The 13,209-nt window shown below is 46.9% G+C and overlaps 1 protein-coding gene across 6 annotated transcripts in view; it reads right to left on the bottom strand.

Moving 5' to 3' along the window:
• The window catches only part of AK9 (adenylate kinase 9), a 1,611,121-nt gene that overhangs the window by 1,454,010 nt on the left and 143,902 nt on the right, over window positions 1-13,209 (bottom strand). The gene's annotated exons all lie outside the window — the stretch shown is intronic.

The following is a 13,209-nucleotide window of genomic DNA, read 5'->3' as shown; positions in this document are numbered from 1 at the left end:
TCATCAGAGGATGATACTGCTTCTTGCTGCCAAACTCGCATTTCAGGCGCCATTAGCTGCATGCTGAGAAATGTACTCACGTGCCACGTGCCTCACACCCACGTGACCTCCACAGGTGAGACTGTCTATAGGCATGCTGGAACCTGTAGTATAATGGCGAAGTTTTCCCCAAGTGGGTGCAGTTCAGAAACAAAGTCTTTTTCTTTTCAAAGTAAAATCCAAGTGGACTGAAATGAAAACGCCGGTTCGTTTTCATTACCTTTCACTGCGCTTAAGGTCCGTGGTTCAGTGACCTTCAGCTCCATATTTTTCATGGCAGGGCTTCCTTCTCGGCCAGGCTGCCGAGTTAAATTCCATCAAAAAGTTGCCTTGCAGCAAGGAAACCCACGCAGAGAAGTGCTTAACAGCTTTTATTTTCCAAACCAGCCAAGTTTCATTACATGGGCAAAAGTTCCTTTCCTGACGCGTTTCAGAGCCAGAGGGCTCCTTCATCAGAGGATGATACTGCTTCTTGCTGCCAAACTCGCATTTCAGGCGCCATTAGCTGCATGCTGAGAAATGTACTCACGTGCCACGTGCCTCACACCCACGTGACCTCCACAGGTGAGACTGTCTATAGGCATGCTGGAACCTGTAGTATAATGGCGAAGTTTTCCCCAAGTGGGTGCAGTTCAGAAACAAAGTCTTTTTCTTTTCAAAGTAAAATCCAAGTGGACTGAAATGAAAACGCCGGTTCGTTTTCATTACCTTTCACTGCGCTTAAGGTCCGTGGTTCAGTGACCTTCAGCTCCATATTTTTCATGGCAGGGCTTCCTTCTCGGCCAGGCTGCCGAGTTAAATTCCATCAAAAAGTTGCCTTGCAGCAAGGAAACCCACGCAGAGAAGTGCTTAACAGCTTTTATTTTCCAAACCAGCCAAGTTTCATTACATGGGCAAAAGTTCCTTTCCTGACGCGTTTCAGAGCCAGAGGGCTCCTTCATCAGAGGATGATACTGCTTCTTGCTGCCAAACTCGCATTTCAGGCGCCATTAGCTGCATGCTGAGAAATGTACTCACGTGCCACGTGCCTCACACCCACGTGACCTCCACAGGTGAGACTGTCTATAGGCATGCTGGAACCTGTAGTATAATGGCGAAGTTTTCCCCAAGTGGGTGCAGTTCAGAAACAAAGTCTTTTTCTTTTCAAAGTAAAATCCAAGTGGACTGAAATGAAAACGCCGGTTCGTTTTCATTACCTTTCACTGCGCTTAAGGTCCGTGGTTCAGTGACCTTCAGCTCCATATTTTTCATGGCAGGGCTTCCTTCTCGGCCAGGCTGCCGAGTTAAATTCCATCAAAAAGTTGCCTTGCAGCAAGGAAACCCACGCAGAGAAGTGCTTAACAGCTTTTATTTTCCAAACCAGCCAAGTTTCATTACATGGGCAAAAGTTCCTTTCCTGACGCGTTTCAGAGCCAGAGGGCTCCTTCATCAGAGGATGATACTGCTTCTTGCTGCCAAACTCGCATTTCAGGCGCCATTAGCTGCATGCTGAGAAATGTACTCACGTGCCACGTGCCTCACACCCACGTGACCTCCACAGGTGAGACTGTCTATAGGCATGCTGGAACCTGTAGTATAATGGCGAAGTTTTCCCCAAGTGGGTGCAGTTCAGAAACAAAGTCTTTTTCTTTTCAAAGTAAAATCCAAGTGGACTGAAATGAAAACGCCGGTTCGTTTTCATTACCTTTCACTGCGCTTAAGGTCCGTGGTTCAGTGACCTTCAGCTCCATATTTTTCATGGCAGGGCTTCCTTCTCGGCCAGGCTGCCGAGTTAAATTCCATCAAAAAGTTGCCTTGCAGCAAGGAAACCCACGCAGAGAAGTGCTTAACAGCTTTTATTTTCCAAACCAGCCAAGTTTCATTACATGGGCAAAAGTTCCTTTCCTGACGCGTTTCAGAGCCAGAGGGCTCCTTCATCAGAGGATGATACTGCTTCTTGCTGCCAAACTCGCATTTCAGGCGCCATTAGCTGCATGCTGAGAAATGTACTCACGTGCCACGTGCCTCACACCCACGTGACCTCCACAGGTGAGACTGTCTATAGGCATGCTGGAACCTGTAGTATAATGGCGAAGTTTTCCCCAAGTGGGTGCAGTTCAGAAACAAAGTCTTTTTCTTTTCAAAGTAAAATCCAAGTGGACTGAAATGAAAACGCCGGTTCGTTTTCATTACCTTTCACTGCGCTTAAGGTCCGTGGTTCAGTGACCTTCAGCTCCATATTTTTCATGGCATGGCTTCCTTCTCGGCCAGGCTGCCGAGTTAAATTCCATCAAAAAGTTGCCTTGCAGCAAGGAAACCCACGCAGAGAAGTGCTTAACAGCTTTTATTTTCCAAACCAGCCAAGTTTCATTACATGGGCAAAAGTTCCTTTCCTGACGCGTTTCAGAGCCAGAGGGCTCCTTCATCAGAGGATGATACTGCTTCTTGCTGCCAAACTCGCATTTCAGGCGCCATTAGCTGCATGCTGAGAAATGTACTCACGTGCCACGTGCCTCACACCCACGTGACCTCCTCACTGAACCACGGACCTTAAGCGCAGTGAAAGGTAATGAAAACGAACCGGCGTTTTCATTTCAGTCCACTTGGATTTTACTTTGAAAAGAAAAAGACTTTGTTTCTGAACTGCACCCACTTGGGGAAAACTTCGCCATTATACTACAGGTTCCAGCATGCCTATAGACAGTCTCACCTGTGGAGGTCACGTGGGTGTGAGGCACGTGGCACGTGAGTACATTTCTCAGCATGCAGCTAATGGCGCCTGAAATGCGAGTTTGGCAGCAAGAAGCAGTATCATCCTCTGATGAAGGAGCCCTCTGGCTCTGAAACGCGTCAGGAAAGGAACTTTTGCCCATGTAATGAAACTTGGCTGGTTTGGAAAATAAAAGCTGTTAAGCACTTCTCTGCGTGGGTTTCCTTGCTGCAAGGCAACTTTTTGATGGAATTTAACTCGGCAGCCTGGCCGAGAAGGAAGCCCTGCCATGAAAAATATGGAGCTGAAGGTCACTGAACCACGGACCTTAAGCGCAGTGAAAGGTAATGAAAACGAACCGGCGTTTTCATTTCAGTCCACTTGGATTTTACTTTGAAAAGAAAAAGACTTTGTTTCTGAACTGCACCCACTTGGGGAAAACTTCGCCATTATACTACAGGTTCCAGCATGCCTATAGACAGTCTCACCTGTGGAGGTCACGTGGGTGTGAGGCACGTGGCACGTGAGTACATTTCTCAGCATGCAGCTAATGGCGCCTGAAATGCGAGTTTGGCAGCAAGAAGCAGTATCATCCTCTGATGAAGGAGCCCTCTGGCTCTGAAACGCGTCAGGAAAGGAACTTTTGCCCATGTAATGAAACTTGGCTGGTTTGGAAAATAACAGCTGTTAAGCACTTCTCTGCGTGGGTTTCCTTGCTGCAAGGCAACTTTTTGATGGAATTTAACTCGGCAGCCTGGCCGAGAAGGAAGCCCTGCCATGAAAAATATGGAGCTGAAGGTCACTGAACCACGGACCTTAAGCGCAGTGAAAGGTAATGAAAATGAACCGGCGTTTTCATTTCAGTCCACTTGGATTTTACTTTGAAAAGAAAAAGACTTTGTTTCTGAACTGCACCCACTTGGGGAAAACTTCGCCATTATACTACAGGTTCCAGCATGCCTATAGACAGTCTCACCTGTGGAGGTCACGTGGGTGTGAGGCACGTGGCACGTGAGTACATTTCTCAGCATGCAGCTAATGGCGCCTGAAATGCGAGTTTGGCAGCAAGAAGCAGTATCATCCTCTGATGAAGGAGCCCTCTGGCTCTGAAACGCGTCAGGAAAGGAACTTTTGCCCATGTAATGAAACTTGGCTGGTTTGGAAAATAAAAGCTGTTAAGCACTTCTCTGCGTGGGTTTCCTTGCTGCAAGGCAACTTTTTGATGGAATTTAACTCGGCAGCCTGGCCGAGAAGGAAGCCCTGCCATGAAAAATATGGAGCTGAAGGTCACTGAACCACGGACCTTAAGCGCAGTGAAAGGTAATGAAAACGAACCGGCGTTTTCATTTCAGTCCACTTGGATTTTACTTTGAAAAGAAAAAGACTTTGTTTCTGAACTGCACCCACTTGGGGAAAACTTCGCCATTATACTACAGGTTCCAGCATGCCTATAGACAGTCTCACCTGTGGAGGTCACGTGGGTGTGAGGCACGTGGCACGTGAGTACATTTCTCAGCATGCAGCTAATGGCGCCTGAAATGCGAGTTTGGCAGCAAGAAGCAGTATCATCCTCTGATGAAGGAGCCCTCTGGCTCTGAAACGCGTCAGGAAAGGAACTTTTGCCCATGTAATGAAACTTGGCTGGTTTGGAAAATAAAAGCTGTTAAGCACTTCTCTGCGTGGGTTTCCTTGCTGCAAGGCAACTTTTTGATGGAATTTAACTCGGCAGCCTGGCCGAGAAGGAAGCCCTGCCATGAAAAATATGGAGCTGAAGGTCACTGAACCACGGACCTTAAGCGCAGTGAAAGGTAATGAAAACGAACCGGCGTTTTCATTTCAGTCCACTTGGATTTTACTTTGAAAAGAAAAAGACTTTGTTTCTGAACTGCACCCACTTGGGGAAAACTTCGCCATTATACTACAGGTTCCAGCATGCCTATAGACAGTCTCACCTGTGGAGGTCACGTGGGTGTGAGGCACGTGGCACGTGAGTACATTTCTCAGCATGCAGCTAATGGCGCCTGAAATGCGAGTTTGGCAGCAAGAAGCAGTATCATCCTCTGATGAAGGAGCCCTCTGGCTCTGAAACGCGTCAGGAAAGGAACTTTTGCCCATGTAATGAAACTTGGCTGGTTTGGAAAATAAAAGCTGTTAAGCACTTCTCTGCGTGGGTTTCCTTGCTGCAAGGCAACTTTTTGATGGAATATATATATATATATATATATATATATATATATATATATATATATATATATTACCTACTGGCTGTCGCCAGTAGGTATATATAGTTAGGATTTTTTCTCTATGGGATTTTTGAAAATTCTATGTCTAATAACTTTGGCGTTTGTGGACGGAATTGGCTGAAATTTTCAGGAAAATGGCACATTTTGTTTCTGAGCAGCCCCTGAAAATTTGGGGGGGGTTCGTCAAGGGGGGGCCGAGAAAAAAGGGGGGTCCCAAAACGCGTTTTTCCAATGTTAATTTCCATAGGGCGGTTGGCCTCACTTTTAGCCCGAACGGCTGAATGGATTTGCACGAAACTTGGCAAAATTGTAGGGACTGGTAGCCCGATGTGCCTTTGCTAGGTCTCAATATATGTGCTCCAGTGGATTTTGAGAAATTAACGTTCAAAAAAAGATATATATCTGTAACAGCGGACCGGGCAGCGCTCCAGTTCGCGTACTTTTCGCGTTACGGAGCTTTGTGAAGCGAAGCTGATTGGTTCTCCGCCGTCTGTAAACATTCCAAACAGTCCGTAGCGGCCGCCATCTTGTCTCTCGGTAGGATCGAGAGACAAGAGGAGGCCAAAGCGAAGGGGCAAATGACCATAAGGGGGCATAGTAGATCCTCCCTGACCCCCTAGGTTTGATGTGGAGGTTTTAAAAGGGCCCAATGGGGCAAAAAAAAAAAATTAATAATAATCGAACGGCTGAATGGATTTGCACGAAACTTGGCAAAATTGTAGGGACTGGTAGCCCGATGTGCCTTTGCTAGGTCTCAATATATGTGCTCCAGTGGATTTTGAGAAATTAACGTTCAAAAAAAGATATATATCTGTAACAGCGCTCCGGGCAGCGCTCCACTTCGCGTACTTTTCGCGTTACTGAGCTTTGTGAAGCGAAGCTGATTGGTTCTCCGGCGTCTGTAAACATTCCAAACAGTCCGTAGCGGCCGCCATCTTGTCTCTCGGTAGGATCGAGAGACAAGAGGAGGCCAAAGCGAAGGGGCAAATGACCATAAGGGGGCATAGTAAAAAATCGTTTTTTTGGTGGGGTGCGCCCGGTTAGCGTAACGGGAAGCGGACTGGGGAGCGTACTACAAGGAAAGAAGAATGATTGACTTTTAACTTATTGTATGTTTATAGACTTTTTTTTAACTTTTTTTTCTGCTGAGTGACGTCTCGGCCTGTCTCCACGGGATGCAGTCCCTACCATCTCGGCGTTTAAGCCCAGGGGGACCGGTAGTGTGGGAGAGATAACGGGGCATATTATCAAGGGGGTTTATCTCCGCTTTTTTGGCTTTAAAAGCCAAGAAAGCGGAGATAAAATTATCTCCGTATTACCTAGCTGTCGCTAACACCAGTTAGCGACCGCTAGTAGGAGATAGCGACCATCTTGGGCCCCACTTTGCATGTCAGTGATATTTATCACTAATGACATGCAAAGTGGGCATTCCAAGATGTTAGCGACTGGAAACAGTCGCTAACATCGCTAACTCCTATTACCAACTTTTGGAGATATTCGCGCTAAGCGCGAATATCTCCAAAAAGTAACACCTGCCCTGAGCAGTTCTTAGCCATGTTATCCAATGGGAGGTGGATAACATGGCTAAGAGCATTAGCTCGGTAATGCATGAATATCGCTGACTTTTCAGCGATATTAATGCATTGCGGCCGTTTTTTATCGCATTTGCGATAAACCTTGATAATAGCAAGGTTTATCTGCGATAATTTCTGACGATGCTTAGCGGTAAAAAATTCGTTGCTAAGCATCGTTAGGGATAAATATCGCTTAACTTTGGTAATATGCCCCAACGTCTGTTAACGTTCGATTCGAAGGAAATCAGGAAGTGTTGAAAAACATTGTCTGCGCCATCTTGCCTTTTTACAAATGCCACACTTTTGTCGTGCACGGCAGCCATTTTAGATGCCTTGACCAGACCCACTCTCTGCACGCTGTCGATCCTTAGCATGGCTCCCCACCCTCGCAAGCATCTCCCCCAGGCACTGGTCACCCCCGCTCTCTGTCTTATGCATGGGCAATAAACCTCCCCCCATCTGCGCTGCTCTTCCCTGAGAATCACACCCTGTGCCCGCCCGACACCTCCCTTTCGCCCTATTCACTACCGCACCCTCTGACACTCCTCTTCCTCTGTGTCCAATTGTCCAGGCCGGTCCCAGGCTATCAGCTAGCCTTGCAGATGTAGTTTATGGCCCCAGCTGTAAAGAATCACCCCTCTTCAAAGGAGTTATAGTAGATCAAGGCCCACACCCGATGAGATCCGTCACACCACACGCGTTCCTACTATCTGAAAACCCTCCTGTATTGTGATTGGGGAGGGGACCGAGCCTGAAGCGGAAGATTCCAGGGATGACTCTTTGTACATCAAAGTTTTTACAATTATGTGTCACATTAAAAATATATAGCACTCCAACAAAGTAGTAGGATTATAAAACTTTAATAACTTATAAATATATACAACAAAACAAAAACAGTAAAAACATTTAAACATTTTTAGGGAAAAAGAAGGAACAATGGTCAGTAGCGGTCGGTTGTGCGAATAGTCCCAAGGCAGCACAACGTCCAGATTTCTGGACGGCACCCAGGTGATGTTGCCTGGGTGCCGCACTGATTTGGGTATCCGGCGTGGGGCGTCCCGGGGGGTGGGTCGTCAGTAGCGGTCTGTTGTGCGAATAGTTCCAAGGCAGCAGAACGCGCTGAAATGTGGGTGGCACCAAGGTGATGTCCAGTAAGTTGCCGCCCTCCGAATAACGGCGAGGGGCGCCCCGGGGGGGGGGGAGACGGCGTGAACGGGCCTCCCCAGGTGGAGCCTCGTCTGCTGTAGTGGGGTGCCCCTTTACCGTTTCAGTTGCCATTCCGTCCGCTTTTGGTCCACTGTGTCAAAATCCGCAATTCAGCTGAGTTGCGCCCACTCTTGCGGTGCAGCGATAGGCGGCTGTCACAGGACTCTCAAAATGGCGGCAGGCTCTTTCCTTTTTGGGCCTGGTCCACTGAAATGGCCCTGGGACACCTTGGAAATCGGACGCTTGTCTGCTAGGTCTTGGACCCCATTCTCGAAAGCGTCCCCTCCGCCTTGAGGATTCTACAAAAGTCTTGGGGGCCCCCGACTCCTGCAGGCTTCCGGTGGGGAGCGGCTGCCATGATTGCTCGCGGAATGACCACGACGGAGCCACGAGATGGTGGTGCTTTCATGCTGACGCCAGCTTCAGTCTGAAACATCCAGAAACAAGGTGGGGCTTTCATCGTTTGGGAAAAAAAAAAGTTTTCATCCAATGAAAAGTGTTATTTTTAGGTCATATGATCAAGCCTTCCATCATTAGGAAACCAAAAGTAAAATGAACCAATGAAAAGTTTTATAAACAAGTCACATGACCTGTTATGCGGCATAGGGTATAAAAAGCGTAGAAAATCCGTTGGCACGTGAGGCGGCGTCAGTAGCGGACCGATGTGCGAATAGGCCGAAGGCAGCACAACGCGCCAAGATCCGGATGGCACCGAGGTGGTGTCCAGCAAGTTGTCGCACTGGTGTGGCCATCCTACAATGCTGAAAGTCGGCGTGGGGCGCCCCGTTGGCCTGTGAGATGGCGGCAGTAGCGGACCGATGTGCGAATGGGGCCAAAGGCAGCGCAACAATATTTTCTGAATAGAAGACACCACAAGGCGCTGAGATGCCAAGATCCGGATGGCACCGAGGTGGTGTCTAGCAAGTTGCTGCACTGGTGTGGCCACCCTACAATGCTGAAAGTCGGCGTGGGGCGCCCCGTTGGCCTGTGAGATGGCGGCAGTAGCGGACCGATGTGCGAATGGGGCCAAAGGCAGCGCAACAATATTTTCTGAATAGAAGACACCACAAGGCGCTGAGATGCCAAGATCCGGATGGCACCGAGGTGTTGTCTAGCAAGTTGCCGCACTGGTGTGGCCATCCTACAATGCTGAAAGTCGGCCTGTGAGATGGCGTCAGTAGCGGACCGATGTGCGAATGGGGCCAAAGGCAGCGCAACAATATTTTCTGAATAGAAGACACCACAAGGCGCTGAGATTCGGTTAGCACCGAGGTGGTGTCTAGCAAGCTATGCAGCTGAGTCGCGTGCGCACTTGCGGCGAAAAGGTCGAAGGCAGCACAACAATGTTTTCTGAATAGAAGACACCACAAGGCGCTGAGATTCGGTAGGCACCGAGGTGGTGTCTAGCAAGTTGCCGTACTGGTGTGGCCATCCTACAATCCTGCTCCGAATAACGGCGTGGGGTGCCCGAAGGGGGGGGGGAGGCGGCGTGAACGGGCCTTCCTAGGTGGAGGCTCGTCTGCTGTAGTGGGGCGCCCCTTTACCGTTTCAGTTGCCATTCAGCTGAGTTTCGGCCGCTCTTGATGCTACAGCAACAGGCGGCTGCAACAGGACTCTCAAAATGGCGGCCTGTTCTTTGGATTTGGGCCTGGTCCACTAAAATGGCCCTGGGACACCTTAGAACTCGGACGCTCGAATTTTTTTTCCTTTCCTTTACATGCAAAAAAAGGTAAATGCCCGGTACGTTACACGCTTCATCTGCCACGATGTACTCTCCAGAGGAACCGAAAAAAAATATAGTTATGGTAACTATACCATGCATCGTCATATGGAGAGGTGGCACCGATTAATTATAGTGCTGCATAAAAGAGAGATTTGGAGGAGAACCCCCGACCTGCCAGTACATTCATCAAAGAAGTGGCACTGACAGCATAAGAGGCAAGGGAAACGGTCCCAAATATTTAGAAGAACTTTGGAAAGATTAAAATGACATGTTTAGATTGTGGCAAATTAATTTCATGTGGACAGATGAGTGTTACTCTAATAAATACAGCATATGAACATCATCATAGTCGATGGTTGGTAGAGACATTTTGACTATATCCTGGACCTGCCCGTCCTCGCCCAAAATGGCGGCGGAATAAATGGGACTCGTAACTCCTTGTTGTGTACTGGTTGCACAACCTTGATATCACGAGATACGTATGCAGTTTTGAAGCACATGGCGGGCGGGGACGAGAATAGATTGAATATTTCGATATCCCTATTGATATTAAGTTCTGATGTGTTATTGATTACTGTACTATTGAAAGTTCGAATTAACGTCACCCATGGTACTTGCCCGCAAATGTATATCTAGATAATTTTATTGTAACTGGCCCTGTCGTATTTTAATTATAAAATGTACGTCCACTGATTCCGCAACTGTTAGACACCTTAGTTCTTGCAACCTAATGGCCCGCCCGTTACGTTCCTCTACAGTGTAAATGTCTACTCATCATATACGATTACAGTTTGCTCCGTGGCCGGCCCACGTGGTTATAGGCCCGTATTTGTATAATGACATTTTCACAATAAAGGTTTTTAAAAGAAAACATGGTAGTAGTATATACATTGGTAAAGTTTTTAATAATAGTCAATGTTTTAGAATCAGTAAAAGGCAAGTGAAATAAAGCAGACCAATTACATGAAGGGTAAAAGGTATAATACGCAGGAACGCAGTAAAGATAAATGGTCAAGGGCTGTTGTGTTTTCTACTCCTGCAACATAAAGTGATCGATAAGAATCTCATATTCAGGCGTATCGGCGACTAAGACAGCAGGCCGACCCTCTTTTGCTCAACGGCTCCGTCATGGGACGAAGAAACGCCCTTTTTCTCGAAAAAGGAATATATTTTACTTGCAGGACAGTTGTAAATTTTCCGGGAAAGTACATTAGCCTGGAACATTATAACATATATTTAAGAAAAAATAATGTTCGAAAGTAATAAAAAGCGTAATTTTTAGGTCATATGACCAAGCCTTTCATCATTAGAATAAGAAAAGTAAAATGAACCAATGAAAAGTTTTATTAACAAGTCACATGACCTGTTATGCTTACGTTACGCGGTGCGCGTCGCGCCCCGGATCACTTCCGGATGCGCTAACGCGGCGCGTCATATGACGCATTACGCGACAACGCAGGTCCAGAATATAGTCAAAATGTCTCCACCAACCAGCGGTCGGAACACAACCCCTTTCAGCAGGCTAAATAGTTCTGTTAAATGACAACAGAAGGGACAGGCAACAAGAACCATCAGTCAAAGAGGGGAGGGCTAGTTCTTCTCTACCGGGTCACGTTGGGGCGCTACCGGAACTGATCGAATTGGTAGTCTACAGTGTTTCTGGATGTTTCAGACTGAAGCTGGCGTTAGCATGAGAGCACCACCATTTCGTAGCTCCGTCGTGGCCATTCCACGAGCAATAATGCTAGCCGCTCCCCACCAGAAGCCTGCAGGAGTCGGGGGCCCCCAAGACTTTTGTAGAATCTTCAAGGCTGAGGGGACGCTTTCGAGAATGGAGCCCAATCTCTAGCAGACAAGCGTCTGAGTTCCAAGGTGTCGCAGGGCAATTTTAGTGGACCACGCTCAAATCTGAAGAGCCGGCCGCCATTTTGAGAGTACTGTGGCAGCCGCCTATCGCTGCACCGCAAGAGCGGGAGCAACTCAACTACATGGTGAGCGAGACGCTGTAGTCGAAAGAGCGGGCGGTAAACAGCTGAATAGCGGAAGAGGCACAGTGTAGCAAAAGCGGGTGGAATGGCAACTGAAATGGTAAAGGGGCGCCCCACTACAGCGTGTCTTTAGGTGAAACGGATTGTGGGACAAGGTCAAGAATGGAAGAGTTACCAAAAGGCAAAAAGTTCCGCTTGATCCCGGGAGCCGGCCACCTATGTCGGGGGCGATCTCAGGCTACACCAGGAGAACACGACTTGGGGAGGGAGCCGTAGCCAAGCGCCCCCTCCGAGTCCGCGCCATCACACCGTCCCTCGGGGGCCTCCGTCAAGCGGTTCAGGGTGGCACCGCATCACATTGTTCACAAATGCAGTCACGTCCTCAAACAGCCCCCACTTTACTTTGAGAATAGTGAAGCTGAAGCAAGTGCAAATAGGCTTCAGACAGTGTTACAAGCACTCCTCAAAACTTTGAACTATCAGAGTGCATGAGTTTCATGCTCGATCGATTGAGCTAGCCGGATCGGGCAACAAAAAGTATAAAATAGTTATGTAAATAGTTGTTTAATAAAATGTTTTACCCTGTTACTTTGCTGGTGTGTTGTATATATTTGTAATATTTGCATAGAGTTTATCGTTATTTTGGGCGGGGTGGGTGGCGGAGCCGAGCTGTATTGCAGCCATCATGGTGTGGAGTTCAGTTCATCTCACTAGTTTCGTGTTTGTCATGAGGGGTTGTTCCTAATGTTTCTATTTTAGCGAGGTCAAAAAGAGATCCCATTAGTGGCCTAATGATTTTGCTCGATTCCTTTTGTTTTTTTACACGATTTTTCGCTATCTGCAAAGACTAAACAGAGTATTGCGACTCTGTGCTTGTTTGTAAATAGAGAATGAACCAAAGAGAACCAATTCTAAAACAGTAAATGCTTGGATAACAATCAATCAAATGGAGAGAGAAGCAGGCACGACGGATTACAACGGGGGCAAAGGCCTGCGTTAACTACCTTTCACTATCTGCAAAGAGAGAGTACTCCTAATAGAAATGAGGGGGGGGGGGCAGCATTCAAAGCAGATAAGTGTGCATAAACACGAAAATGTTTTTTCTTACCACGTACTTGACATTCGACAGCTTATGATATTTGCTATTAAAAAACCATTGAAATTCACTGAAAAAACCATAGGTTATAGACCATATATAGTTAGGAATTAGCATTTACAAAACCTTGAAAATTCACTGAAAAAACCATAGGTTATAGACCATATATAGTTAGGAATTAGCATTTAAAAAACCTTATTTTACTCACACAAAACCATTGAAATTCCATATATAGTTAGTTGTACTAACTATATATCGCGCACCCGCAATCCACTGCTGATCATGTCACATATTACATCATTCATGACATGGTCAGTGACATCACTGATGACATCACTGATGACATCTCAAATGACATCACTGATGACATCACTGATGACATCTCAAATGACATCACTGATGACATCACTGATGACATCTCAAATGACATTACTGATCACATCACTGATGACATCATTCATGTGATAATACGATGAACCTCTTCAGACTCTAATATAACCTTAGATACACTCAGTGTATATATATATATATATATCTATGATTGAGGCCTTATGCAGCAGGGTGTGTCAATCTCGGCAGGTTGGGCGCAGCATCTAATAAAAAAGGAAAGAAAGCCACAGAAAAACCCAGTTAAAAGGTCAGTTATGGTTC

The sequence above is a fragment of the Lissotriton helveticus genome, chromosome 6 (assembly GCF_964261635.1).
Source record: "Lissotriton helveticus chromosome 6, aLisHel1.1, whole genome shotgun sequence".
NCBI classification, from domain to species: domain Eukaryota; kingdom Metazoa; phylum Chordata; class Amphibia; order Caudata; family Salamandridae; genus Lissotriton; species Lissotriton helveticus.
Note: the sequence above shows the minus strand (reverse complement) of the source record. Positions and strands in the feature narration are given on the sequence as shown.